This window comes from Tamandua tetradactyla, chromosome 25 (genome assembly GCF_023851605.1).
Source record: "Tamandua tetradactyla isolate mTamTet1 chromosome 25, mTamTet1.pri, whole genome shotgun sequence".
Taxonomy (NCBI): domain Eukaryota; kingdom Metazoa; phylum Chordata; class Mammalia; order Pilosa; family Myrmecophagidae; genus Tamandua; species Tamandua tetradactyla.
The window spans coordinates 30,595,448-30,622,511 of NC_135351.1; the positions used below are offsets into that span (position 1 = coordinate 30,595,448).

General features: G+C 38.4%; 1 non-coding gene and 1 pseudogene across 1 annotated transcript; one reads left to right on the forward strand and one right to left on the reverse strand.

The window, feature by feature from the left end:
- The first annotated feature begins 1,179 nt into the window (after positions 1-1,179).
- Positions 1,180-27,059, forward strand: LOC143668965 (UAP56-interacting factor-like; annotated as a pseudogene).
- On the reverse strand, positions 14,907-14,978 carry TRNAM-CAU (transfer RNA methionine (anticodon CAU)). The gene has a single exon. It is a non-coding gene; the product is annotated as a tRNA-Met (tRNA).
- Positions 27,060-27,064: the final 5 nt, after the last annotated feature.

Sequence of the window (27,064 nt, forward strand, 5' to 3'; positions counted from 1 at the left end):
ATTATGTACCCCCCAAAAGCCATGTTCTTTAATCCTCATTCAATATTGCTGGGTGGGATCTTTCTGATTATTTCCATGGAGAAGTGACCCACCCGATAGCGGGTGGTATCTGTCCCTGGATGATTTAGTTTGGATATTTTCACAAGGAATGTTTAAGTCCCGTCCACAGTCATCCATCACACCGGTTACTTCTTAAATTAAAATGTAAGCGGAGGGAGATGGTGTGGGTCCCATGAATATCTGGCTGAAAAAGGTTGCCGCGGAGAGGCCTGATGTAAAGCATACACGCACTTTACCCACCAGCTTGGCTCTTTCTGAGGTTCGAGGAAATAGGGTCAACAGGAACCCGCGGGTGTGGCAGGGCCACGGGGTGGGGTGGAGTGGAGGGGTGGGGAAATGGGTGGCGGGGTGGGCAGCGTGGGCAGACTCGGGATCTGCAGGGCTGCCCTGCCTATGACACGCGAGACCACCTCCGTTTCCAATGAAGCTTGTCTTTTCCCACCCTTCCACTTTGCACACAGTCCACTCGGAATTGCTGCTCGGACCAGAAGTCTTGTAGAAATACTTTCTGAATGCAACTTTAACCAGGTGTCGGCTACAGTTTTAAGGTATTACTAAAGCTAAAGCTCGCTGTACCCGGGTGGGGAGTCTTGAGTTTCGCGTGTGCTGGTACGTTCGAATCACTCTTCTGGAAGGATAGCGCTTTTCTCCTGCTCAGATTTAGAGCCCTTCTCAGCCTGTGCCCCCCTCCCCCGCGCCTCTCAAGGCCGCTCCTCATCTCCCACACCGACCCTCACAGCCACGGATGGCTGCAACACTGAAGCGGAGAAAGCTATTTCTCGCACCTCAAATCAAACAGTTGACAGATGAAATCTACCAATCAGAGATCGTGGAATATTTGCGGAGCCAGGGAGTCACGTTTGAATTCCCGGTGCCATCGGTGTCCCCACCTCCCAGAAAGAAGGTGGCAGGGATTTCAATCAGAAGATTGTCGCCTGCTCGATGAACCCATCGATAAGCTCACACGCAGGAGACCCAGTAAAAAAAAAAAAAAAAAAAAAAAAAAAGGCAAATAATACAGAAAATAACCAGATAGTTCTTTTCTGGGTAGTGACCTCAGGAAGAATAGTTTTGACGCCCAGGCAAAAATGGCTAAGTTGCAAACCTTTCCTTCGGGGAATGGAGCCTGGCCTCCACCCCAGCCTCCTGTGTGACAAGTGGGTTCCTCCCAATGTACTAAGCAGGAAGACAACGGAAGTGCAGAAGAATCTTGGTTGTCAGGTATTGGCAGGTTGAACGCTGTGCCCTTTCTGAGTGGGGAATTATAGGGAAATTCGTTGATTTTTTGAATTTTTCTGATGAAAACTCTATTATAAGACTCTGTAAAACTATTTTCTCAATGTTTTTCAAAATTCCAAAATCAACAGCCATGCAAGAAGGGATTATAACATTGCTGCACATATGTTCCTGTCATTCATACAAGAGAATGCAATTGTTGGAGAGGATTTGGATCCACAGTATCTCTATGCTAACAGTGGAGGCACACATTTTTACAACTTTGGAAAATAATTTGGTGTTGTCTCGAAAAGTTAAATGTTTATAATTGTATTAGTTAGGGTTCTCTAGAGAAACAGAATCTACAGGAAACGCTCACCAGCCGAAGCAGGAAGAGAGCCTGTCTCTTCTGAATCCTCCTTAAAAGGCTTCCAGGGATTAGATTAAGCATTGCTCATTGCAGAAGACACTCCCGTTGGTTGATTACAAATGCAAGCAGCTGTGGATACAGCTGACGTGATCATGATTTAATTATATGAAATGTCCTCATTGCAACAGACAGGCCAACACTTGCCTAACCAGACAAACAGGTACCACCACTTGGCCAAGTTGACACATGAATCTGACCATGACAGTCCACCCCTTGTCAACTTGGAAGCTGTACATATCACCTTAAACCATACCTGATTTCTAAATAAGAAACAATAAAACACACATTTTTTCTTTCACCTAACTATTCCCAACTGTCCTGCATATAGCTGGAAACACATTAAATCTCTCCAGAATAGGGTGCAAGTGCTTGGGTAATATTCATTCTTCAACTTGATATCTTACAACTTAAATAGTATAACATGAACAAAACACCATTACAGTCCTCATTTCTGTAATTGAGCACATGGTTGTAGTTCAGATTTATCACTAACTTCTTCCACTACCCATTCCATGTTCCCTTTACCCTCAGCAAGCACTTCAGCTGGCCATGGTTCTTTACCTGGTAGGGTGACCCAAACCTCCATTCCTGAAGTTTCAGAGCCATTGGTAGTCCTGCCTGGATTGGACTGTTGCAGTTTTCCATTGATTTTAATCACAGGGCATGGTAGTACTAAAAGACACCCTAGGGGATCTCCTATATTCCAAGAAAACTCTTCTTTACCTCCATAGTGTAGTTGCAGTCCTACTTCCCCCTGATAGTCAGGGTCAATCATCCCAGTCAATAATGTAATCCCATTCTTGGCTTGTTGATCCAGGGGTATGAGTAGCCCAAAGTGACCAGGTGGCAGTCTTAGATTCCGGTTCAATGGAATCATTGTTGTTTCCCCGGGTGGAAGCACTACCCCTTTTGGAACTAAAACCTGTAGACCAGCAGAGCTCAGGGTCACAGGGACAGGAAGCAAAATTTTCCTAGTGGATCACTAGGGGTAATAGTGAGTGGTACCACTACCATTTCCATGCCTTGGTTCCTGGACCCATGGATCCTGGCTATGGGAGAAACAGCACCATACAGCGGATGCTGATTCAGAGCATATACAACTTCCTGGAGAACATTACCCCAGCCCCTCAAGGTATTGCCACCTAGTTGGAACTTTAATTGAGTTTTCAAAAGGCCATTCCACCATTCTATCAATCCAGCTGCTTCTGGATGATGGGGAACATGGTAAGACCAGAGAATTCCATGAGTATGTGCCCGTTCCCGCACTTCATTTACTGTGAAGTGCGCTCCTTGATCAGAAGCAATGCTGTGTGGAACACCATGATGATGGATTAGGCATTATGCAAACCCATGGATGGTAGTTTTCGGAGAAGCACTGCGTGCAAACCCATATCCAGAGTATGTGTCTATTGCAGTTAGAACAAAGCTGCCCCTTCCATGAAGGAAGTGCTCCAATGTAATCAACCTGCTACCACATAGCTGGCTGGTCACCTCAGGGAGTGGTGCCATATAGGGGGCTGAGTGTGGGTCTCTGCTGCTGGCAGACTGTACTCAGCAGTGGCTGTAGCCAAGTCAGCCTTGGTGAGTGGAAGTCCATGTTGCTGAGCCCATGCATAACCTCCATCCCTACCACCATGAACACTTTGTTGATGAGCCCACTGGGCAATGACAGGAGTTGCTGGGGAAAGAGACTGACTGGTATCCACAGAACAGGTCACCTTATCCACTTGCTTATTAAAACCTTCCTCTGCTGAAGTCACCCTCTGTTGCACATTCACATGGGATGCACATATGTTCATGTTTTTAGCCCACTCAGAAAGTTCTATCCACATATTTCTTCCCCAGACCTCTTTGTCACCAATTTTCCAATTATGGTCTTTCCAAGTCCCTGACCATCCAGCCAAACCATTAGCAACAGCCCATGAGTCAATATACAAACGCACCTATGGCCAGTTCTCCTTCCAAGCAAAATGAACAACCAGGTGCGCTGTTCAAAGTTCTGCCCACTGGGAGGATTTCCCCTCACCACTGTCCTTCAAGGATACCCTAGAAAGGGGTTGTAGTGCTGCAGCTGTCCACTTTCGGGTGGTACCTGCATATCGCGCTGAACTATCTGTAAATCAGGGCCGAGTTTTCTCTTCCTCAGTCAATTCACTGTAAAGAACTCCCCAAGAGGCCATAGCTCTGGCTTCATACAAGCAAAGCATTAGGAGAATCGAATGCTGATATTTTGACTATCTCTTTTGCCATCTCACTCCATGGATTGGGACTGTCACTCTGATTATGGGAATCAGAGTCCTTAGTGCCTCTGAGCCCAATCAGAGTAGAAAACCATTCATTAAAATCCATTTTTAAAATTCTGTTTCTTAAGAACCACTCCTGGTACCAAGCTGTATTAGTTAGGGTTCTCTAGAAAAACAGAATCAACAGGAGACTCCCACTGGCCAAAGCAGGAAGAGAGCCTGCCTCTTTTGCATCCTCCTTAAAAGGCTTCCTGTGATTAGATTAAGCATCACTCAATGAACAAGATACTCCCATTGGCTAATTACAAATGGAATCAGCTGTGGATGCAGCTGACGTGATCATGATTTAATTCTATGAAATCTCCTCATTGCAGCAGACAGGCCAGCACTTGCTCAACCAGACAAACAGGTACCAACACTTGGCCAAGTTGACACATGAACCTGACCATGACAGTAATTTAAACAATTAAAAATTTTTTTTATAAGCTGTAATGCAAGGTCACACTTCATTCTTTTTCCATGTGGGTAGCCAGTTATTGCAGCACTATTTGTCAAATTTGCTTGTTTTTGTTAATTTCTTTGTTTTTTTGTTTGGGAAGTGTATGAACTGAGAATTGAACCCGGGTCTCCAGCATGGCAGACAAGAATTCTACCACTGAACTACCCTTGCACCCCCAAATACTTATATAACCTAACAAATGAACAATTGGTCTTCTAAGAACATACACACAAGAAATAGTTGTTTCTTTTTGAAATGTGTGCGTAAGTGCTCATAGTAGAGTTGTTTCTAATATTAAATACATGGAGACAATTCCAATGCCCATCGATTGATGTATGAGAGATCTGACTCATAGGTTCTGAGTTAAGTGAGAAAATTGCTCATGGTATGTTCATGAAAAATTGTTCCTATATTAAAAACCCACTTAAAAATCAAACAAAACTCAATATATTCTAAAATGTAGAAAAAATAGAAACAATATTTTCTGATTATCTGAAAATTATAAAATTTTTCAAAAATCTAGAGACAAAGGGATAATATAAACAAAAAGTGTAAAATATGTAGAAAACAAGGCAATATAATACTATATAGCAGACATAATAAGATATACCTGAAGCAGCACTCAGAGGAAAACTTGTAAACTTAAATACTTCCATGAATTGAAAATAAACAATGTTACAATCAAGATTCTATCTCACTGAGTGACTTAGATTCTGTCTCACTGAGTGACTTATTTGGAGTTTCCAGAAAACAGACTCTGAGGCAAAAATTTGAGTCCACAATGTTTATTGAAGTGTACATGCTAGAACAATACTGTAAGAATATGATGAAAGTAGGTATGGAGGAAAGGAAAAGAGAAACTGAAAAGCAGTACAACAGAGGTCTCATGGAGTCCCATAGGGAGCTTTGGAGTTGGGATGGCCTTCAAAATTGTCCCAGATGGTGGCAATAATGTAGTCACTGGACATGGCCTGCCTCAGGGCAATCATGGGAGAGAATGGTCTTTGGCAGGTAGCTATTCCTAGAGGTGGGTACAGCTGTGAGGCTTCATCGGGCAACACTCCTGGAAGCTATGGGAATGAGAGCCTTGGTTCTGAAACAGGGATCTGGACAGCACATCAGAACCCGCTTGGATCCAATTGCTTCACATAGTAGCTTCACTTTGTATGTTAACAGCTTCCCCAGGATTTTGATTGAGTCATTTCCATGAGAAATTACAGGACATTACAGGAAAATGGCTAGTGGGAAAATCTATAGGCCCCCAGCTCTGGAACTAGTTTCAAGACCACAACTAACACTCTTTATTTCCCTCTCTACAACTAGATCCCTGTCACACTTGGCTAGCACCTCTGCTGGTCTAGATGGTTTCCTGGTACATGAACTGTACACTCATTTTCCTGAAGGAAATATGCCACGGTCGCCAGGTTCTCCTCAGGTCCTTACTGTGCACTTGTTCATTTAGGGTCAAAATTTACAAGGAAAGTGTCAAATGACTACCCCGTACATCACATGTTTGGTAACATATTCTTTCTGGCTCTCATGTGTAACAACACCCCTATGTCCTAAGGATAAAGGACAATTACACCTACTACTATGGTAACTTATTTGCCTACTAGTTTCTTGTCATGAGAAGACTGAAGTGATGGAGCAACAGTCATAATTGAAAGTTCAATGAGACTTTTTCTATATCCATGTTGGAAACATTTATTCATCTGGGTACCAAGATTTCTATACACAGAGAACCTACATTTGGGTGGATGAGATGCACTAATTTTCCAAGTCTGTCACAGAGTCACTAGGTAATGGTAAGTGAGCTCACTTTTGCTTCTGCCTTGGTTCCTGGGCTCCTGTCTTTTACCTATTGGAGGAAAGGCATCATAGAATGCTTGTTGAATTGGATGTATATCACATTGTAGGGATGGTGCCCCATCCTTTCTGGACATCATCTCCAAATACTTCAGCTGTGCCTTTAAATGTGTCATCATTCTGTAGGTCAGCATATTCTAAATAGTGTGATGTTTGATGCAACTAACTGATCTCATGGTCATATCATATGTCTATTGCCATATCTCCATTCTTTAAAATGGATCTCATATTCCTAGGCATTATTATTCAGGATCCTCTGTTGGTGGATTAAAAACTCTGTAAGCCCTCTGGTAGGAGTACTAGTTATGACCTTGCAGACTGGCAAGTCAAACCCATAATCCCCAAAAGTGTTGATCCCAGTCAAGAAGAATCATTTCCCTTTACAGAATATGTATCCTGTGTAATCAACTGAAATCTTGTGGCTGGTGATCTTTTCAAGGGATGTTGCCATATTAGGGGCTCAGTTCTGGAGCTAATGCTGAGCAGCTGGACATTAAGCAGTAGCAATTGCTGATCAGATTTGGTGAGTAGGAGCCTATCCTGTTGAATCCACATATAGACTTGATTTTTCCTTGAGGGAACTCACTATAAATGCCCATTTTGCCAACTGAAATAACTGATGACAGATGCTCGTTGATTTAAATTGTCAAGACTTTGCATTGATTTGTTTAGTGCCTCTTAAGGTGGATTCTCTCTAGTGGGTGACTACATACGATGCAAGGATATCCATACTTTGTGCCCACTCCCCTATGTTTATTCATATCCTTATCCTTGATGTTTTAATCTTTCATGTTCCAGGTCTCTGACAAACCAAACAGTCCATTTTCACAACCTATGAGGTTGTTGTTTTGGTTCGTTAAAATTAAAGCTGCCAAAGTGAAATATACCAGAAATGGGTTGGCTTTTACAGTGGGGATTTAATTTACAATTCACAGTTCTTAGGCCATGGAAATGTCCAACTCAAGGCATCAACATGACAATACCTGAACTCTGAAGACAGGCTACCAGCATCTGGAAAACCTCTGTCACATGGGAAGCATCATGACCAGTATCAGTTGGTCCTTCTTTGCTGGGTCTCATAGCTTTCAGATTCTGGCTTCACTGGCTTCCTCTCTCAGCTTCTGTGGGTCCTCTCTTAGCATATCCAGGGCTTTTCTCTCTAACCTCTCTTGGATTCTTCTGTCCTTTATTCTCTCATAAAGGACTCCAATTAAAGGATTAAGACCCATTTTGAATGTGGTGGGTCACATCTCAATTGAAACAACCTAACCAAAATATCCCACCTACAATAGGTACTCACAGAAATGGATTAAAAGAGCATGGCCTTTTCTGGGGTACATAACAACTTCAAACCATCACAGTTTTATTGATTATTATCTTGGCTACATCTATTTCCAGAAAGTGGTTGACCAGTTTCAGTGTCCAAAGTTTTAGGCATTTAGAGAATTTTCCTTCAACCTGCTTTCATTCAGGGCTACCTGGGATTGGGGCCACAGTGCTATACAAGATTGCTTTTTATTTGCACTTCACTTATTAAGCAGGGCCACCTGTGAATCAAACTTGGACTTCTTCCTCCATCTAATGATCTTAAGGTATTCATCTGTAACCATATTTGGAATGAAAGGAAAGGAAAGGGGCCATAGTGCTGGTTGACATGGGTTGAAAGACTAAATATTCTTAAGATGTCAATTCTACCCAAGATGATTTACAGATTCAATGTGGCTCCATTAAAATTCCAACAGCTGTCTTTGCAGAAATGGAAAAGCCAATCATCAATTCATATGAAGGGGCAAAGGTACCTAAATAGCTAAAACCATTTTGAAAAAGAAGAGCAAAGTTAGAGGACTCACACTTCCCTTCAAAATGTATTACAATTACAGTAGTAAAAACAGTATGGTGCTGGCACAAGGACAGACATATAGACCAATGGAATAGAATTGAGTGTGCAGAAAAAATCAACATGTCTATGGCCACGTGATTTTTCAGAAGGATGCCACATCCACTCAAGGGAAAAAGAATAGTCTCGTCAACAAATGATGTTGGAAGAATTGGAGATCCACATGCAAAAGAATAAAAGTGGACAATTGTGTCACATGTTTTGGTTTGCTAATACTGATGGGATGCAAATATACCAGAATTGTAATTTAAGAAGGGAATTTACTAAGTTACAATTTTACAGTTCTAAGACCAAAAATATCTCCAAACTAAGGCATCCAGAGAAAGATACCTTGACTCAAGAAAGACCGATCTGGGAAGGCCTATGGCTTGTGTCTGCTGATCCTTTGGTTCCTGGTTTCAAATAGCTTCCGCAGGGGCGTTTGCTTTCTTCACCTCCATATGTCTCTGTCTATGTCAGCTCTGAAGCTTTTTCCAAATTGTTTCCCTCTTAAAGGCTTCTAGTAAGTGACCTATCTTGAACGGTTGGAGACACATTTCCACGGAAACCACTTAATCAATAGGTCCCACCTACAATTAGTTGGATCACATCTCCATGGAAACGACTTAATCAAAAAGATCTCTCCTAATAATCTTGAATTAAGATTAAGGAACACGGCTTTTCTGGGCTACACAACAGTTTCAAACTGGCACACACTATATACAATAATTAACTCAAAATGGATCAACAACCTAAATTTATAAGAACTAAAACTTTAAAATTCTTAGAAGAAATCTTAGGGGACTATCTTCAAGAACTTTATATTACACAATGAATTTTTGGATTTTGCAATAAAAGTACAAATGACAAAAGAAAAAATAGATAAACTGGACTTCATCAAAATTGAAAACAAAAAATAAATAAACAAAAAAAGAAAAAAATGAAAATTTTTGTGCACTGGAACGTGAAAAGACAACCTACAAAGGAGTGAAAAAATCTGTGGAAACCATGTGTCTAATAAAGGTTTAAAATATAGAATCATAAAGAACTCCTACAATTCAATAGCAAAAAGGTAAAAGCCCAATTTTAAAAATAGGCACAGGACATGAAGAGACGTTTCTGCAAAGAAGATATACCAATGGCCAACAAGCATGCTCAACATTTTTAAGGAAATGCAAGTAAAAGCTGCAATGAGATACCACTTCCTACTCACTAGGATGGCTATTATTAATAAAAATTAGGAATAACAAGTGTTGGTGAGGATGTGGAGAAATAGGAACCTCATGCGTTGTTGATGGGAATGTGAAATGGTGCAGCCACTGTGGAAAACAGTTTAGCAGTTCCTTAGAAAGTTAAATACAGAATTACAATATGACTTTGCAATTCCACTTCTGGGTATATAAGCAGAATAACTGAAAGCAGGGACTGGAACAGATATTTGTACACCAATGTTCACAGCTACATTATTCACAATCGTCAAAAGATGGAAGCATCTCAAGTGTCCAACAACAGAAGAATAGATGAACAAAATGTGGTATATACATACAAGGAAATGTACACTCCTTCAAAGAAATAAAGTCTTGATACATGGGACAATATGGATGAGCCCTGAAAACATCATATTGAGTGAGATAAGCCAGAAACAAAAGGATAAATATTGTATGACTCTACTTACATGAAATAACTAAAATATCATATTCATAGAGACAGAAAGTAGATTACAGGTTAACAGGGTAGGAGCAGTAGGGGAAGGGGAGTTATTGCTTAACAGGTACAGTTGAGAAGATTTCAAATGATTTTGGTTATGAGCTTTTCAACCAGGGACTTTTGCAAGATGAAGTGAATTTTCTATGTTCAAAAATCTGGTGTAATATACAAAAATCAATACAAAATGGATTAAAGACCTAAATGTTAAGCCAACACCATAAAACTTCTTGAAACAAATGTAGGGGAACATCTTCAAGATCTAGTAAAAGGTGGTAGTTTCTTAAGCTTTACACCAAAAGCTCAAGCTGTGAAAGAAAAAAATAGATAAATGGGAACTCCTTAAGATCAAGAACTTCTATGTCTCAAAGAACTTTGCTAAAAAGGTGAAGAGGCAGCCAACTCAATGGGAGAAAATATAAGGAAAACACATATCAAATAAAGGCTTGATATCCTGTGAACATAAAGAAATTATACAGCTCACCAACGAAAACAACCCAATTATAAAATGGGCAGAGGAAATGAATAGGCACTTTTCTGAAGAACAAATACAAGTGGCTAAAAAGCACATGAAGAGTGGCTCATGTTCATTGGCTATAAGGGAAATGCAAATTAAGACGACAAAGAGTTACCACCTCACAACTATAAGAATGGCTGTTATTAAACACACTGGAAACTATAAATGTTGGAGAGGATGTGGAGAAACTGGAACACTTGCTCACTGTTGGTGGGAATGTAAAATGGTTAAGTCACTGTAGAAATCAGTTTGACAATTCCTCAGAAAACTAAATATTGAGTTGCCCTATGACCCAGCAATATCAATACTCAGTTGTATTAGTTAGGTTTCTCTAGAGAAACAGAACCAACAGGGAACACTTGCAAATATAAAATTTATGAAAGTGTCTCACGTGACCGTAAGAACGCAGAGTCCAAAATCCACAGGGCAGGCTGTGAAGCCGATGACTCCAATGGATGGCCTGGACGAACTCCACAGGAGAGGCTCACCAGCCAAAGCAGGAATGGAACCTGTCTCCTCTGAGTCTTCCTTAAAAGGCTTCCCATGATTGGATTTAGCATCACTAATTGCAGAAGACACTCCCCTTTGGCTGATTACAAATGGAATCAGCTGTGGATGTAGCTGACGTGATCATGACCTAATCCTATGAAATGTCCTCATTGCAACAGACAGGCCAGTGCTTGCCCAATCAGATGAACAGGTACCACAACTTGGCCAAGTTGACACCTGTCCCTAACCATCACATCAGTATATACCCAGAAGGGTTAAGGGCAGTGATATGAACAGATATTTGCACACCAAGGTTCATAGCAGCACTATTCCCAATTGCCAAGACATGGAAAAAATCCAGGTGCCCATTAACAGAAGGTGGCGAAACAAAATGTGGTATATATACATATGATGGAATATTATGCAGCATTTAGACAAAATGATGTCCTGAAACATATGACAATGTGTATGAACCTTGAGGACATAATGCTGAGTGAAAAAAGTCAGACACAAAAAGACAGACTGTATGATTCCATTATTATGACTCTGATAAAGCCGCCAGTGTTTCAGAGCAGCTAGAAGGAAAAATCTGAGATGAGGGCATGGTAGCCCATGACAAACTCTGGCAGCTGTTCTGTAGTAGCTTGTTGAATGATGCTTGAAAATTATTGCTTTTTTCTTTTCTTTGTGTGCGTGTATATATATATATATATATATATATATATATATATATATATATATATATATATATAAAAGAAAAAATTTACAAGAAAAAATGGTTTAAAAAGTATAGGCAGTTATAGTAATATTAGAAAAAATAAATTCCTGAAATCAAAAACTTGAAAATATTTAGCAACATAACTCCCTACTACAACAAAGTTGATATTTGTAGTAACTTTTTTACTTGATATTTTGAGAACATACACAGTTTTGATAGTTCATCAAATGGTATTTAAGATACTTTAATATTTAGAATACAAGTAACTGATATATGTACAGATAGGTTTTTTTCCTTCCTTGCTTTAATTTTAAATTGGTTTATGAAATATATTGTGCAAACAGGTTTTATGATAATTACTTAGATTTTTTAATATGCCTATAGATAAGCTAACTAAGATATCCATTTTAAGTGGTTAAAATTTCCATATGTTAATTGTAAAAATATTTGTATCTTCATAATTTCCTGAAATCAGGAAAATATTTAGTAACATAGGTCATTACTATAGCAGTGCAGATATTTGTAAGAACTTTCTACTTGATATTTTGAGAACATTCACAGTTTGGAAGTTGATCACACGGTATCTAAGTTAGTGTTTTATACTTAGAATTTAAGAACTTTGCTATCTGAATTTGAGGATTTTTTCCTTGCTGCCTTAATTTTAAATTGGTTTATAAAACTCACTGCACAAACACTGGCTTTACAATCTTTATATGAATACTTTATTTAAATATGCCTATGGTTAAGCTAACTAAGATGTCCATTTCTGGTGGTTCTAAGTGTATTGTTTGTTTTCTTAAATTAAAAAAAATTAACAACAACAACAAAAAGATCTGGTGTAAGCCATATGGAACCTCAGAGACAGGAGATGTAAAGGTCGTTATTCTCAAAGATGCTGCATTCCAGTGGGTTCACACAAACTCATCCTCGGATTAACGAACTATTCTAAGAAAATTGTAAAATGGTCTATGTCCCAGGAATCCCATCATGAATTAATTTTACATAATGTTTCTGTGTTTGTTTTTTACTATTCCCCTTGGAAATTTAGGGAGATGGCTCAGTTGTTATTAGGAAAACATACTAATGAAGACAGACCAGAGTAAATGCTCTTTCAAGGTAGTGTCTTTTCCTGTTTTGGCTGTGATCTCCATCCAAAAACCCACTCATAACTGAAAAAACATGCACTTTCTCCCGAGCAGGAATTTGAACCTCAGACCCTCAAGTTAAAAAAAAATCTAACACACTACCGACTAAACCACCTAGGCTAGATGCAAGTCAGGTAGCTCAACAATCCAGAGCATGAGGATGGGCTAAGGTGAATTTTTAGGAGGCTCAAAATTTGGGTAAAATATACCAAGCTCTGAAATCTCTGCTATAACTAATTGTTGTGCTGTTCTTTGAAATGTATTGCTTTTCTGTGCATGTCATTTTTCACAAAGAAAGAAAAAAAAAGTTGTGATGATAAAAAATATATTTATTCCTTCTAGTCCCCAATGTTCCGGAGCAGCTAGAAGGAAAAATCTGAGATGATGGTATGGTAGCCCATGACAAACTCTGGGATCTGTCCTGTAACTACTTGTTGAAGAGTGCTTTGAAAATTATTGCTTTTCTTGTTTCTTTGCTTTGTATTATGTTATATTACACAATTAAAAAGTTTAAAAATCAATAAATGAGGAGTATTGTGCTAGTTTGAAAGGATGCCTGTCCCCTAGAAAAGCCATGTTTTAATCTAAATCCCATTTCATAAAGGCAGAATACTCCCTATTCAATACAGTATGTTTGAAACTGTAATCAGATCATCTCCCTGGAGATGTGATTTCATCAAGAGTTGTTGTTAAACTGGATTAGATGACGACATGTCTCCACCCATTTGGGTGGGTCTTGATAAGTCCTTATAAAAGAGGAAACATTTTGGAGAATGAGAGATTCATAGAGAGCAGAGCAGAACGACATAGCCACAAGAAGCAAAGTCCACAAGCCAGCGAACTTTGGAGATGAAGAAGGAACGTGCCTCCCAGGGAGCTTCATGAAACAGGAAGCCAGGAGAAGAAGCTAGCAGATGATGCCATGCTCGCCATGTGCCCTTCCAGATGAGAGAGGCACCCTGACCATGTTCACCATGTGCCTTTCCAGACGAGAGAGAAACTCTGACTGTGTTCGCCATGTGCTTTCTCACTTGAGAGATGCCTTAGATTGGACATTTCTATAGACTTGTTTTAACTGGAACATTTTCTTGGCCTTAGAACTGTACACTAGCAACTTATTAAATTCGCCTTTTTAAAAGCCATTCCGTTTCTGGTATATTGCATTCCTGCAGTTAGCAAACTAGAGCAAGTATGGAACGTAAAAAAAAAAAAAAAAAAAAAGTTGGGTAAAGAAGAATGAAGATGATGGCTCAAAGCAGGTGGTTCAATTCCCGTTATCCCCTTCCATGTTTTTCCAGCTTTTTCAGAGTTGTGATTTCCTAGAATCTTACTGCCAGAACAAAATATAAACAAACAAGCAAACAAATAAATGTGACGCTCACTTCCAAGAGTTGCTTCTGTCAGGGAAAACTACCTCCTTCAAAATCAACTTGTTACATGTAAAAAAAAAAATCGACTTGTTCAAGATTTTGGTATACGGCGTTTTCAGTACGTTTACCCTAGCCCCCCACCTCTACCCCTTCCTTTGCATTCCTTTTCTTCACTTTCTCTCCAGTCTCCTCTCCTCTCTTCTCTCCACTGCTCTCTATTCACTCTCCCCTTACCTTTACAACCTTGCATTAGTCACTTCAGGCATTTCCTTACCTATGCTTCAGTCCTTCAATGCCAGATGGAACCACTGGGCGATGCACTTTCCATCTTCCTCCGAAACACCGAAAGCCCACATTTATCCTTCTACTAGTCTATTTCTTTAAGTCTACATTTTATCTTGAGCTTCATCCTATTTAAAAGAAGAACGACCTCACTGTTGGAATAGTGTCGGTGGCCTCGGGGGCTGTAGGTCTTCATTCATTATCAGATATGCTAAAGACATCACTGCAGAGGGCAAAGAAGCAGTGATAGAGTCATTGCATGCAGACAATAAATGGGATGTGGTACTGTTCCCTCAATATTTGTGAAATATTTCTCAACAGTTTCCTTCTTCTTCAATTTTGATAATAACCAGTCATCAATATCCAAGAGTGGACAAAAGATGTAGCATTCTCTCTGTCCTGATTGTCTTGACTTCCTTTCTCTTCCTTGTGTTTCTGTTGGGTGGAGTTTTGGATAAAGAAAAAGAATTGTACTAATAGAAAGTTTAGGCTTAGCAGAGGATGGTTTCGATCCATCGACCTCTGGGTTATGGGCCCAGCACGCTCCCGCTGCGCCACTCTGCTCCCCAGCTCATATATCTTTTTGATTCTTATTAATTTTCACATCACTTAATACAGCGGTCCAGAGAGTTCTTCCTGTCTGTATTTCCTTTCCTCCGTTTCCACCTATCTCTTCTATTCCCTGTCTTTCACCCTAGGCTGGCCCCACATTTCCTTCTCAAAATTGTTGTCTATAAGCAATCTCTAAAGTGTCTGAACTTTTGCAATTTAAGAAACCATAAGCTCTGAAATCCCTTCTCGGGAACTTGGCACTCAACCCATTAGGGTCTTAAATATTGATTTCTAGGGTTAGATTTAGAACTCGGATTTTTTCAGTGCCTCCCACAGTGCACGTACTCCCTCTGCAGCCGGGACGCGTTGACGACTGCATCTTTGGCGAGGCCAAGTACAAAGCAGGGGCACTGCGGTGTCATTCGGTCCTGTCCCCGGCCAGGCTGGAGCGATCACGGCGAAATAAAGATGAAGCTGAAGAGCGGAAGGAAGAACACTTCTTTTTTTTTTTTCTGAGAATAGTCGCACGCAAAAAATGAGGGAAATACGGAGACAAGACACCAATACACAGCAGGGTTTATTTCCCCAACCACAGTGAAACTTATTTCACAAAGATGGTGGCTGCTATCTCTTTCGTTACAAGACTGAATGAGTTGTATGTGTGTATCATGTCTTAACCACTTGGTCTGTGGACCTTGGTTCAGAAAACAGGTTCAAATCGCTTTCTAGTTAGGTCTGTGGACCTGTGTTTTGCTTTTTTTAAAATATTTTTATTGATAAATCTTCACATACATACATTCTATTCATGGTGTACAATCAATGGCTTACAATATCATGGCATAGTTGTGTATACAATGATAATTTTTTAGAACATTTGCATCACTCCAGAAAAAGAAGTAAAAAGAAAAAACTCATATATACCATAAACCTTAACCCCTCTCTCATTGACTACTAGTATTTCCATCTACCCAATTTGTTTTACCCTTTGTCCCCTTATTATTTATTTATTTATCCAGATTTGTCCATATTGTGGGCCCGCTTTTTTGATTAATTTTTAATTTCTTAAACAACGAACACAAACATTCTTACCATATGATCATTCCATTCTACGTATATAATCAGTAATTCACAATATCATCACATAGTTGTATATTCATCATCATGATAATTTCTTAGAACATTTGTATCAATTCAGAAAAAGAAATAAAAAGAAAACCAAAAAATTCATAAATACCATATCCCTTACTCCTCCCTTTCATTGATCACTAGCATTTCAATCTACTAAATTTATTTTAACATTTGTTCCCCCTATTATTTATTTTTAATCCGTATGTTTTACTCGTCTGTGTGGACCTGCTTTTGCCAGCTAGTTTTAGTTCTTCCAGAAAAGAAATTGCCTGGATGTTATAATGTTTTTCCATGGTGTCCTCAACTTTCCTACTTGTTCTTGTCTTGACCTTCTCCCTTCTTTCTCCCTCCTGATAACATCCTTTAAAAAGTAGTCACTGCTACTTACTCAGCTTATTCAATGTCTCCTCTAGGTCTGTGAATATCATTTCCCCTTTTCTTCCTTTGGCAATTGGCCTTATACTCATCAAATCCCAGTGTAAACTTCCTTTGCTGGAATTTTTCTTTATACCTGAGTCCATGGCCAACTGCTGGAGTCACCCATGCTTACTTACCCCCTTCAGTTTCATGGTTATATGGAATATTCATTTATATAGTTTGAATTGCTCTGATATCTTGTCTACATCTTAGAGATAGCGAGCACTGTTGGAGAGGTGTAACTTTTAAATGGGGTTTTACAAAGACAGGTTATCAGTACTCCAAACCTCTTAAGGAACCAGAAACCATCATTCTCCAATGGTCGAGAGAAAGCTGTTTTTTGAGACGATGCTGGTCACTGAGATTCTGAATCCAGAAGGATGCTGATTTTTGCTGCATAAAATCCAATCACAGGAATGCTGGCTGATCCCTTTTCTGAGTTGTTCTTTCCCTCTCAATTCCCCTCTGAATTTTACAGGGTGCTGGTTCCACTCTTTCTCATCTTTTCTGATCCACAGGATCACAGGATCCCCAGATTCCATGGGGATATTTTATTTTCATTGTTTGCTCCTTACTGTTTTTCGTCTTTAATGTCAAAACTATCTTTGAATTTCTATGCAGCTGTTTAAATGTCTTATTTAGAAGCTCCAATGTTGCAGCTGCAGTATAGCTACTGCTTGCAGCTGTTAAAAGAGCTGCAGATGACATTTTCAGAGGCACCAAACCATTATCTCTCCACATGATTCTGAATATGATTTAAGCTCCCCATCAAGGCCAGCTTTATCACTTGAGCCTATGCAAGTGCTCACCCCTTACTCCACCCCTCTCTCCTCAGAAGGGCCCTGTTTTGGGGGTTTAATGCTTTACAGTTGTTCTTTTGAAATTGTTAAGTGTTTTATTTTTCAACATATGTTTTATGAATTCAATGGGGCTATGTATCATGAGTAGGGGTGGCAAGGTAGGGGGCCCTTTGGAGCTTCAGCAGCCACCTAGAAGAAAATATATGGAAACATCTTCAGGTCCTTGTCTAAAGCAATGGTTTCTTAGACTTTACACCAAGTGCACAAAAAACAAAAGAAAAAATAGATGAATGGGGCTTCATAAAAATTAAAAGTTTTGTGTATCAAAGAACTTTATCATTAAAGTAAGAAGACAACCTACAGAATAGGAGAAAATATTTGGAAACCACATATCTGATAAAGGTTTAATATCTAGAGTATATAAAGAACTCTTACAGTTCAACAACAAAAGAAAAACAACCCAATTAAAAATTGAGCAAATGACTTGACTAGGCATCTCTCCAAAGAAGATACATAAATGCCCAATAAATACATGAAAAGATGATTTGGGTGGGCTATGGTGGCTCGATGGCAAAGTTCCCACCTGCCATGCCAGAGAAACGGGTTAGATTCCTCGTGCCTGCCCATGCAAAAAAGAAAAGATGCTTAACATCATTAGCCATCAGGCAAATGCAAATCAAAACCACAAGCAGGTATCATTCCATACCCACTGTTTAAAAAAAGAAAATTGAAAATAAGTGTTGGAGAGGATGTGGGAAAATAGGAACTGCAGTACATTGTTAGTAGGAATGAATATACATTGATTGTGGAAAACAGTTTGGCAATTCCTCAGAAGGCTAAGTATATAATTAACATGGCCTCATTTCTAGGTATGATCCCACTACTAAGTATGGACCCAAAAGAACTGAAAACAGTGAACTAAACAGATATTTGCACACCAATGTTCATAGCAGCATTAATCACAATTGCCAAAAGATGGAAGCAACCCAAGTGTCCATCAACCGATGAATGGATAAACAAAATGATACATATAGACAATGGGATATTATTTGATGGTAAAGGGGAATGAAGTTTTGATAAATATGATAACATGGGCAAATCTTGAAGACATCATGTTGAGTAAAATGAACCAGACTCAAGAGGACAAATATTGGATGATCTCACTTATATAAAATTAGCATAATATGCAAATTCATAAAGTCAGGTTACCAGGAGCTGGGTTGAGGTGGAGAATGGTGAGTTAATGTTTAATTGGTATGGAGTTTGTCTGGGATGATGAAAAAGTTTTGTCAAAAGATAATGATGATGGAAGCACAACTTTGTGAATGTATTTGAAAATGAATATTTGAAAAGTGGGAAATTTCAGGTTACATGTAAGTTACAGGAAAAAAAAAAACCCATAGGGTTGCATAACACAAAGAGTGAACCCCTAAAGGAAATTATGGGCTATCAGTAATAGTGTAATAATAATAATATTATTTCATCAATTGCAATACAATTACCACCCTAATGCAAAATGCCAATAATAGGGAAACTTTGCATGTGTGAGAGGAGGTATGGGAGCTCTGTACTTTCTACATGAGTTTTCTGTAAACATACAACTGCTGTAATTAAAAAAAAAAGGGGGGGAACAGCTGCTTGTTGAAATTGATAGCTGTCTGCTAATTCTGACAGCATATTTTGGGAAATTGGAATAAATATGAATTGTATTCAGCATTAAAAAAAAGCAAAATGGTAACAGAAAAATGAACAGTCTCCATTCAGAAGAATGGGTGGAAAAGAATGAGCAGAGAAAAGAGGAAAATAATCCAGAATTTCATCGTTTAAGGGGGAATATAGAGCAAGAAAGAGTTTCAGGTGCTTTTGAATCTGTAGGGATGAGGAGAGAGTAGAAAGTGGAATTTAATTATGGAGAGGCAGGGAGCATTTGCACAGACCCTCCAGCATGGTGGGTTAAGTTAATCACACTTGACTGTCCATGACTCATTTTTGTTATTGGTCAATGAAAACTCTGTCTTACTTTGTTTCATTATATTTCCCTCTCATGTCCCATATCCAGTCCTTTCCTCTCCTCCAACATGTAGACACCCTCTCTAAAGTATTTAATATTATAATTTAGAAAAGAACTATCCTAAACAAAAGTGTTGCTGAGTTGTGTGATTTTAGTTGTCATTAGTCCTGCTACTCCTGATATGTTTTGTCTTTCACTCAACACAGTTTGAAAAATCTATCCTTCATGCCACATTTACAGCTGCTTCATTTCCTGTGGCTGTTGCATAGTAAGACTATCAAATGCCATCACTGCAGTACGCTTGGTGGACATGAGTTGCCTCTAGCAATCTGCTATAATGACTATCCTAGGTAAGGCCAACCATTAGCTGAACTGTAATGTCATTGAGGGACAATGCTGGGTAGTAATTAAAAAGCTATACAGGACCCTTCTCCCTGGCAATTGGTGCTAAGAGTGTGCAGTGAGTGCTCTGAGCTCGGAACAAACATTTATTATGGAAAAATAAAAACAAAAACCTGAGCTAAAAAAATCTTTTTAACCCCTCCCCCCATTTACAAAAAATCCATGTCTATCTGCCAGAATTTTTTTTCCTTCCTTTTTTATAAAATAACCTGTTGAAGCAGCTGAAATCAACCTGTCCGCCCACCTACAGCAGCTCCAAAAAGGAACCAAGAAAATTACAAGAGAAATCAGTGACCATCTCAAGGCAAATGAAAAAAGAAAACACAACATATCAAATTTTATGGGATACAGCAGAGGCAGTGCTGAGAGGGAAATTTATGGCCTTTAATGCCTACATTAAAAAAGAAGAAAGAGCTAAAATCAAGGCATTAACTGTTCACTTGGAATAACTAGAGAGAGAAATAGCTAACTAATCCCAAAGCAAACAAAAGGAAAGAAATAACAAAGATTAGAGCAGAAATAAATGAAATTGAGAATATGAAAACAACTGAGAAAATCAAGAAAACCAGAAGATAGTTCTTTGAGAAAACCAATAAAATCAGTGGACCCTTAGTTAGGATAACAGGAAAAAAAAAGAGAGAGAGAGAGAGAGAGGATGCAAATAAATAAAATCAGCAATGGAAGAAGAGACATACCGCTGACCCAGCGAAAATAAAGGAGGGAATGAGAGGATAATATGAGTAACTGTATGCTAGTAAACTAGACAACATAGATGAAATGGACAACTTCCTAGAAAGGCATGAACAACCAACACTGACTTGAGAGGGAAAAGATGACCTTAGCAAATCAATCACAAGTAAACAGATTGACTCAGTCATCAAGAAGCTCCCAAAATAGAAAAGTCCAGGACCAGATGGCTTCACAGGCAAATTCTACCAAACATTAAAAAAAGAATTAGTACCAATCCTACTTACACTCTACAAAAAAAAATTGAAGAGAAGGGAAAGGTACCTAACTCATTCTATGTAGCCAACATCACCCTCATACCAAAGCCACACAAAGATACTATAAGAAGAGAAAATTACAGAGCCATCTTTTTCACGAATATAGATGCAAATCTCAACAAAGTACTTACAGATCAAATCCAGCAGCACATTAAAAGAATTATGCAGCATGACCAAGTGGGATTTACTCCAGGTATGCAAGCCTGGTTCAGCATAAGAAAATCAATTAATGTAATACACCATATCAACAAATCAATGCAGAAAAACCATATGATCATCTCAAAAAGTTTTTGACAAAATTCAACATCTTTTCTTGATGAAGACTCTTCAAAGGATAGGAATAGAAGGGAACATCCTCAACATGATAAGGGGAATATATGAAAAACCCACAGCTAACATCATCCTCAAAGGGGAAAGACTGAAAATTTTCCCTCTGAGATCAGGAACAAGACAAGAATGATCACTGTTACCATTGTTATTCAACATTGTGCTGGGAATTCTAGGTAGAGCAATTAGACAAGAAAAAGAAATAAAAGGCATCCAAATTGGAAAAGAAGAAGTAAAACTCTCACTGTTTGCAAATGAATGATACTATATGTTGAAAATCCAGAAAAATCTACAAGAGTTTTCAAAGCTACTAGAACTAATAAACTAGCAAAGTGGCAGGATATAACATCAATGCCCCCAAATCAGTAGTGTTCCCAAACACCAGTAATGGGCAATCTGAGGAGGAAATCAAGAAAAAAATTCCATTTACAATTGCAACCAAAAGAATAAAATATTTAGGAATAAATTCAATTGGGAATACAAAAGTCCTGTACACAGAAAACTACAAGAAATTGCTAAAAGAAATCATGGAAGACCTAAATAAATGGAAAAGCATATCGTGTTCATGGATTAGAAGACTAAATATAGTTAAGATGTCAATTTTACCAAATTGATTTATAGATTCTATGCAATACCAATTAAAATCCCAAAAACTTATTTTGTAGAAATAGAAAAATCAATAACACTTTAAGGCATATTATGAAGCCACAGTGGTCAAAACAGCATGATATTGGCATAAAGATAGATATATCGACCAATGGAATAGAATAGAGTGCTCAGATATAGACCCTCTCATCTACGGACATTTGATCTTTGATAAGGCAGTCAAGCCAACTCACCTGGGACAGAACAGTCTCTTCAATAAATGGTGCCTAGAGAACTGAATATCCATATGCAAAAGAATGAAAGAAGACCCGTATCTCACAACCTATACAAAAGTTAACTCAAAATGGTTCAAAGATCTAAACATTAGGTCTAAGACCATAAAATAGTTAGAGGAAAATGTTGGGAGATATCTTATGAAACTTACAATTGGAGGCGGTTTTATGGACCTTAAACCTAAAGCAAGAGCACTGAAGAAGGAAATAAATAAATGGGAGCTCCTCAAAATTAAACACTTTTGTGCATCAAAGAACTTCATCAAGAAAGTAGAAAGACAGCCTACACAATGGGAGACAATATTTGGAAATGACATATCAGATAAAGGTCTAGTATCCAGAATTTATAAAGAGATTGTCCAACTCAACAACAAAAAGACAGCCAACCCAATTACAAAATGGGAAAAAGACTTGAACAGACACCTACCAGAAGAGGAAATACAAATGGCCAAAAGGCACATGAAGAGATGCTCAATGTCCCTGGCCATTAGAGAAATGCAAATCAAAACCACAATGAGATATCATCTCACACCCACCAGAATAGCCATTATCAACAAAATAGAAAATGACAAGTGCTGGAGAGGATGCGGAGAAAGAGGCACACTTATCTACTGTTGGTGGGAATGTCAAATGGTGCAACCACTGTGGAAGGCAGTTTGGCGGTTCCTCAAAAAACTGAATATAGAATTGCCATACTCAAAGGACTTAAGGGCAAAGACACAAACGGACATTTACACACCAATGTTTATAGCAGCATAATTTACAATTGCAAAGAGATGGAAACAGCCAAAATGTCCATCAACAGAAGAGTGGCTAAACAAACTGTGGTATATACATACGATGGAATATTATGCAGCTTTAAGACAGGATAAACTTATGAAGCATGTAATAACATGGATGGACCTAGAGAACATTATGCTGAGTGAGTCTAGCCAAAAACTAAAGGACAAATACTGTATGGTCCCACTGATGTGAACCGACATTCGAGAATAAACTTGGAATATGTCATTGGTAACAGAGTCCAGCAGGAGTTAGAAACAGGGTAAGATAATGGGTAATTGGAGCTGAAGGGATACAGACTGTGCAACAGGATTAGATACAAAAACTCAAAAATGGACAGCACAATAATACCTAATTGTAAAGTAATCATGTTAAAACACTGAATGAAGCTGCATCTGAGCTATAGGTTTTTTTTTTTACTATTATTATTACTTTTATTTTTTTCTCTATATTAACATTCTATATCTTTTTCTGTTGTGTTGCTAGTTCTTCTAAACCGATGCAAATGTACTAAGAAACGATGATCATGCATCTATGTGATGATGTTAAGAATTACTGATTGCATATGTAGAATGGTATGATTTCTAAATGTTGGGTTAATTTCTTTTTTTCCGTTAATTAATAAATAAAAAAAAATCAATAACCAAATTTATTTGGAAGGGCAGGGTGCCCCAAAGAGCTAAAAACATCTTGAGAAAGAAAAACTAAGTGTGTGTGTGAGGGGGGGGTAACACACTGCCTGACTTTAAGGCATATTATGAAGCTACAATGGTCAAAACAAGATAGATATATTGACCAGTGGTATTGAACTGAGTGTTCAGAAATAGTCGCTCTCATGTATGGACAACTGATCTTTGATGAGGCAGTCAAGCCAACCCACCTGAGAAAGAGCAGCCTTTTCAATAAGTGGTGTATGAAGTACTGGATATCCATATGCATAAGAATGAAAGAGGATCCATATCTTATACCCAATACAAAAATTAACTGTAAAACAAAGACCTAAACATTAGAGCTAAGACCATAAAACTTTTAGAATAAAATGTAGGGGAATATTGTATAACTCTTGTAATAAAGGTGGTTACTAGGATTTACACCCAAAGAATGAGCACTGAAAAAAGAAATAGATAAACGGGATTCCCTCAAAATGAAACACTTTTGTGCACCAGAGAACTTCATCAAGAAAGTAGAAAGGGAGCCTATGCAATGGGAGACAATATTTGGAAACCATATATTGGATAAAGGATTAGTATCCAGAATATATAAAGAGATTCTTCAATTTAACAACAAAAAGACAAAGAACCTAATTTAAAAATGGGGAAAAGACATGAACAGACACCTCTCAGAAGAGGAAATACAAATGGTTAAAAGGCACATGAAAAGATGCTCAACTTTACTGTCTAAAAGGGAAATGCAAATGAAAACCTCAATGAGGTAGCATCTCCTACCCACTAGAATGGCCATTATTAAAGTAAACAAACAAACAAACAGAAAACAGCAAGTGCTGAAGAGAATGTGGAGAAAGAGGCACACTTATCCATTGTTGGTGGGAATGTAAAATGGTAGCTTGGTGGTTCCTCAGGAAGCTAAGTATAGATTTGCCATATGATCCAGCAATTCCATTACTAGGTATATATTCAGAGGAAATGAAGGCAAGGACACAAACAGACATTTGTACATCGATGTTTATAACGGCATTATTTATGATTGCCAAGAGGTGGAAACAGCCCAAATGTCCATCAAGGGATGAGTGACTAAACAAGCTCTGGTATAGACAAACAATGGAAAATTACACAGTTCTAAGACAGAATAAAGTCATGAAGCATGTAACAATGTGGATGAAGCTTGAGGACTTTATGCAGAATGAAATTAGCCAGAAACAAGAGGACAAATACTGTATGGTTTCACTAATGTGAACTAAAATTAAAGAGTGAGCTTGGAGAGTTGAAGTTAAGAATACAAGGTAATAATGATACAGCTGTCACAATGTTACTGTGTGATTGTGAAACCCTTGTGTCTGATGCTCCTTTTATATACCTTGTCAACAAAGGAGTAGAACATATGGAATAAAAATAAATAATAGGGGGAACAAATGCTAAAATAAATTTAGTTTGAAATGCTAGTGATCAATGAAAGCGAGGGGTAAGGGGTATGGTAGGTATAATCTTTTTTTTTTCTTTCCTGTGTTCGTTTTATTTCTTTCTCTATTGTCTTTTTATTTCTTTTTCTGAATTAATGCAAATGTTCTAAGAAATGATGAATATGCAACTAAGTGATAATACTGTGAATTACTGATTATATATGTTGATGTTTTATTTGGTTTCTTAATTTTTTAATTAATAAATAAATTTAAATAAATAGAGGGAGCAAATGTTAAAATAAGTTTAGTAGATTGAAATACTAGTGATCAATGAAAGAGTAAGGGGTATGGTGTGTATGAATTTTTTTCTGTTTTCTTTTTATTTCTTTTTCTGAATTGATGCAAATGTTCTAATAAATTATCATGATGATGAATATATATATATAAAAAAAAGAATACAAGGTACCCAGTTGGTGGGAGCCACAGTGGCTGTGGCACCATTGCTGAAAACTAACGGCAATGAAAACATTAACAAAATCGATATGTCTTTCGATGATATAATAAAGTCGAATTGAAAGGAAAGAAAGAAGCAAATTTTTCTGAGACTAAATAGAAGATGCCAACAAAGTGCATTCTTTTTCATGGTAGTGAGTACAGAATTATGTGATGATATTGTGAGCCATTAGTTGTGCACCATGTGTGGAGTGTGTGTGTGTGAAGATTTCTCAATAAAAAAAAAAAAAAAGAAAGGCAGACCTTCTCAGACAAAATGTAATGCAGAGGAAACCATTCTCCCAGCTATTCAGGAGGAGAATAAGATGGGGAATCCAACAGAATTCTGGTTTTGGTAAGAAAAGCTTGAGCCCGAGAGGAAGAGTCATGCCTAGAAGGAGATGTCCTTATGGGGTTATCACTGGCCTTGCACTAGGAAAGCAACTGGAAATAAAAAAGCAATTGGTTGTATGCATCAACCACCTCTAAGTGACAAGTACATACAGCGATATTTTCCTATGTTAAAAAGGAAGGCAATCTCTCTCTAAGGCAACTCAGCAGGTGAGTTCACTGCCCTCCCTCCTACATAGGACATGACTCCCAGGGGTGTAAATCTTCCTGGCAATGTGGGACAGAAAGCCTGGCATAAAAGATTGAGAAAGCCTTCTTGACCCAGGGGGAGGGGAAAGAAATGGGACAGGTTGGAGTTTCAGTGCCTGGTAGATTTGGGGCAGGGTCAAAAGGTTGTCTTGGAGGTTGTTCTTGTGCATTATATAGATGTCCCTTTTTGGTCTGTGGTGTGTTGGAATGGATGGAGGGAGGTGCCTGAGGCTGTTGAGCTGTGTTCCAGTGGCCTGGATTATTGAAGATGATTGTATAAGGATGTGACATTTAAGATGTCACTGTATGGTTGTGAGTGCCTTATGTCTGGTGTTCCTTGTGTCCAGGGTGTGGACGGGTAAGTGGAAAATATGGGTGAAAAATAAATAAATGGAAAATGTGGGGGGACAAAGTGTAGCGTGAATTGGGTAGATGGAGGCACTGGTGGTCGGTGGGTGGAGAGGTGGGGTGTGTGGTGTGTGTGAGTTTTTTCTTTTTTCTTTTTGTTTCTTTTTCTGGAGTGATGCAAATGTTCTGAAAGATGATCATGGTAGTGAGTGCACAACTATGTGATGATATTGTGGGCCATCGGCGTGCACCATGTGTGGAGTGTGTGTGTGAAGATTTCTCAATTAAAAAAAAAAAAAAAAGGAAGGCAGACCTTCTCAGACAAAATGAAGTGCAGAGGAAACCAGTTGCCATTCTCAAGAGATCTAACCAGTTAAACAGAAAAAATAATATTCCAGCAAATTTTAACAGAAGTGGAAATACATTAAAACCATCAGAAAGACATGAGTCAGGTAATTTTTCTTTTCAGAAGAAGCCTGAAGGTTCAGGCCCAATTCAATGCAGAACAACTGCTAGACAATGTAGTAATTAAGAGAACTCACCAATGTAGACTTCCATGACCAATGGAGGAATTTTAGCTGTATTCATTAACAATTCTGGAGCATTGCAGTGCCCACTAACTCAGAAACCATGATTAAGTCATACTACTGTACCCTCATTCTTGGCAAAGCGGGAACAAATCTAATACAAAGGTGTACTCCTATAATTTTACATAAATGGTGTTGGAAAACAGGCAGGGATGACTTTGAATGAGCAATTTGGGATTCTGAAGGAACAAAGAACCACTCTCTCATTCAACAAAAGAGGAAATTTTGTAACCATGGGATAGATCCC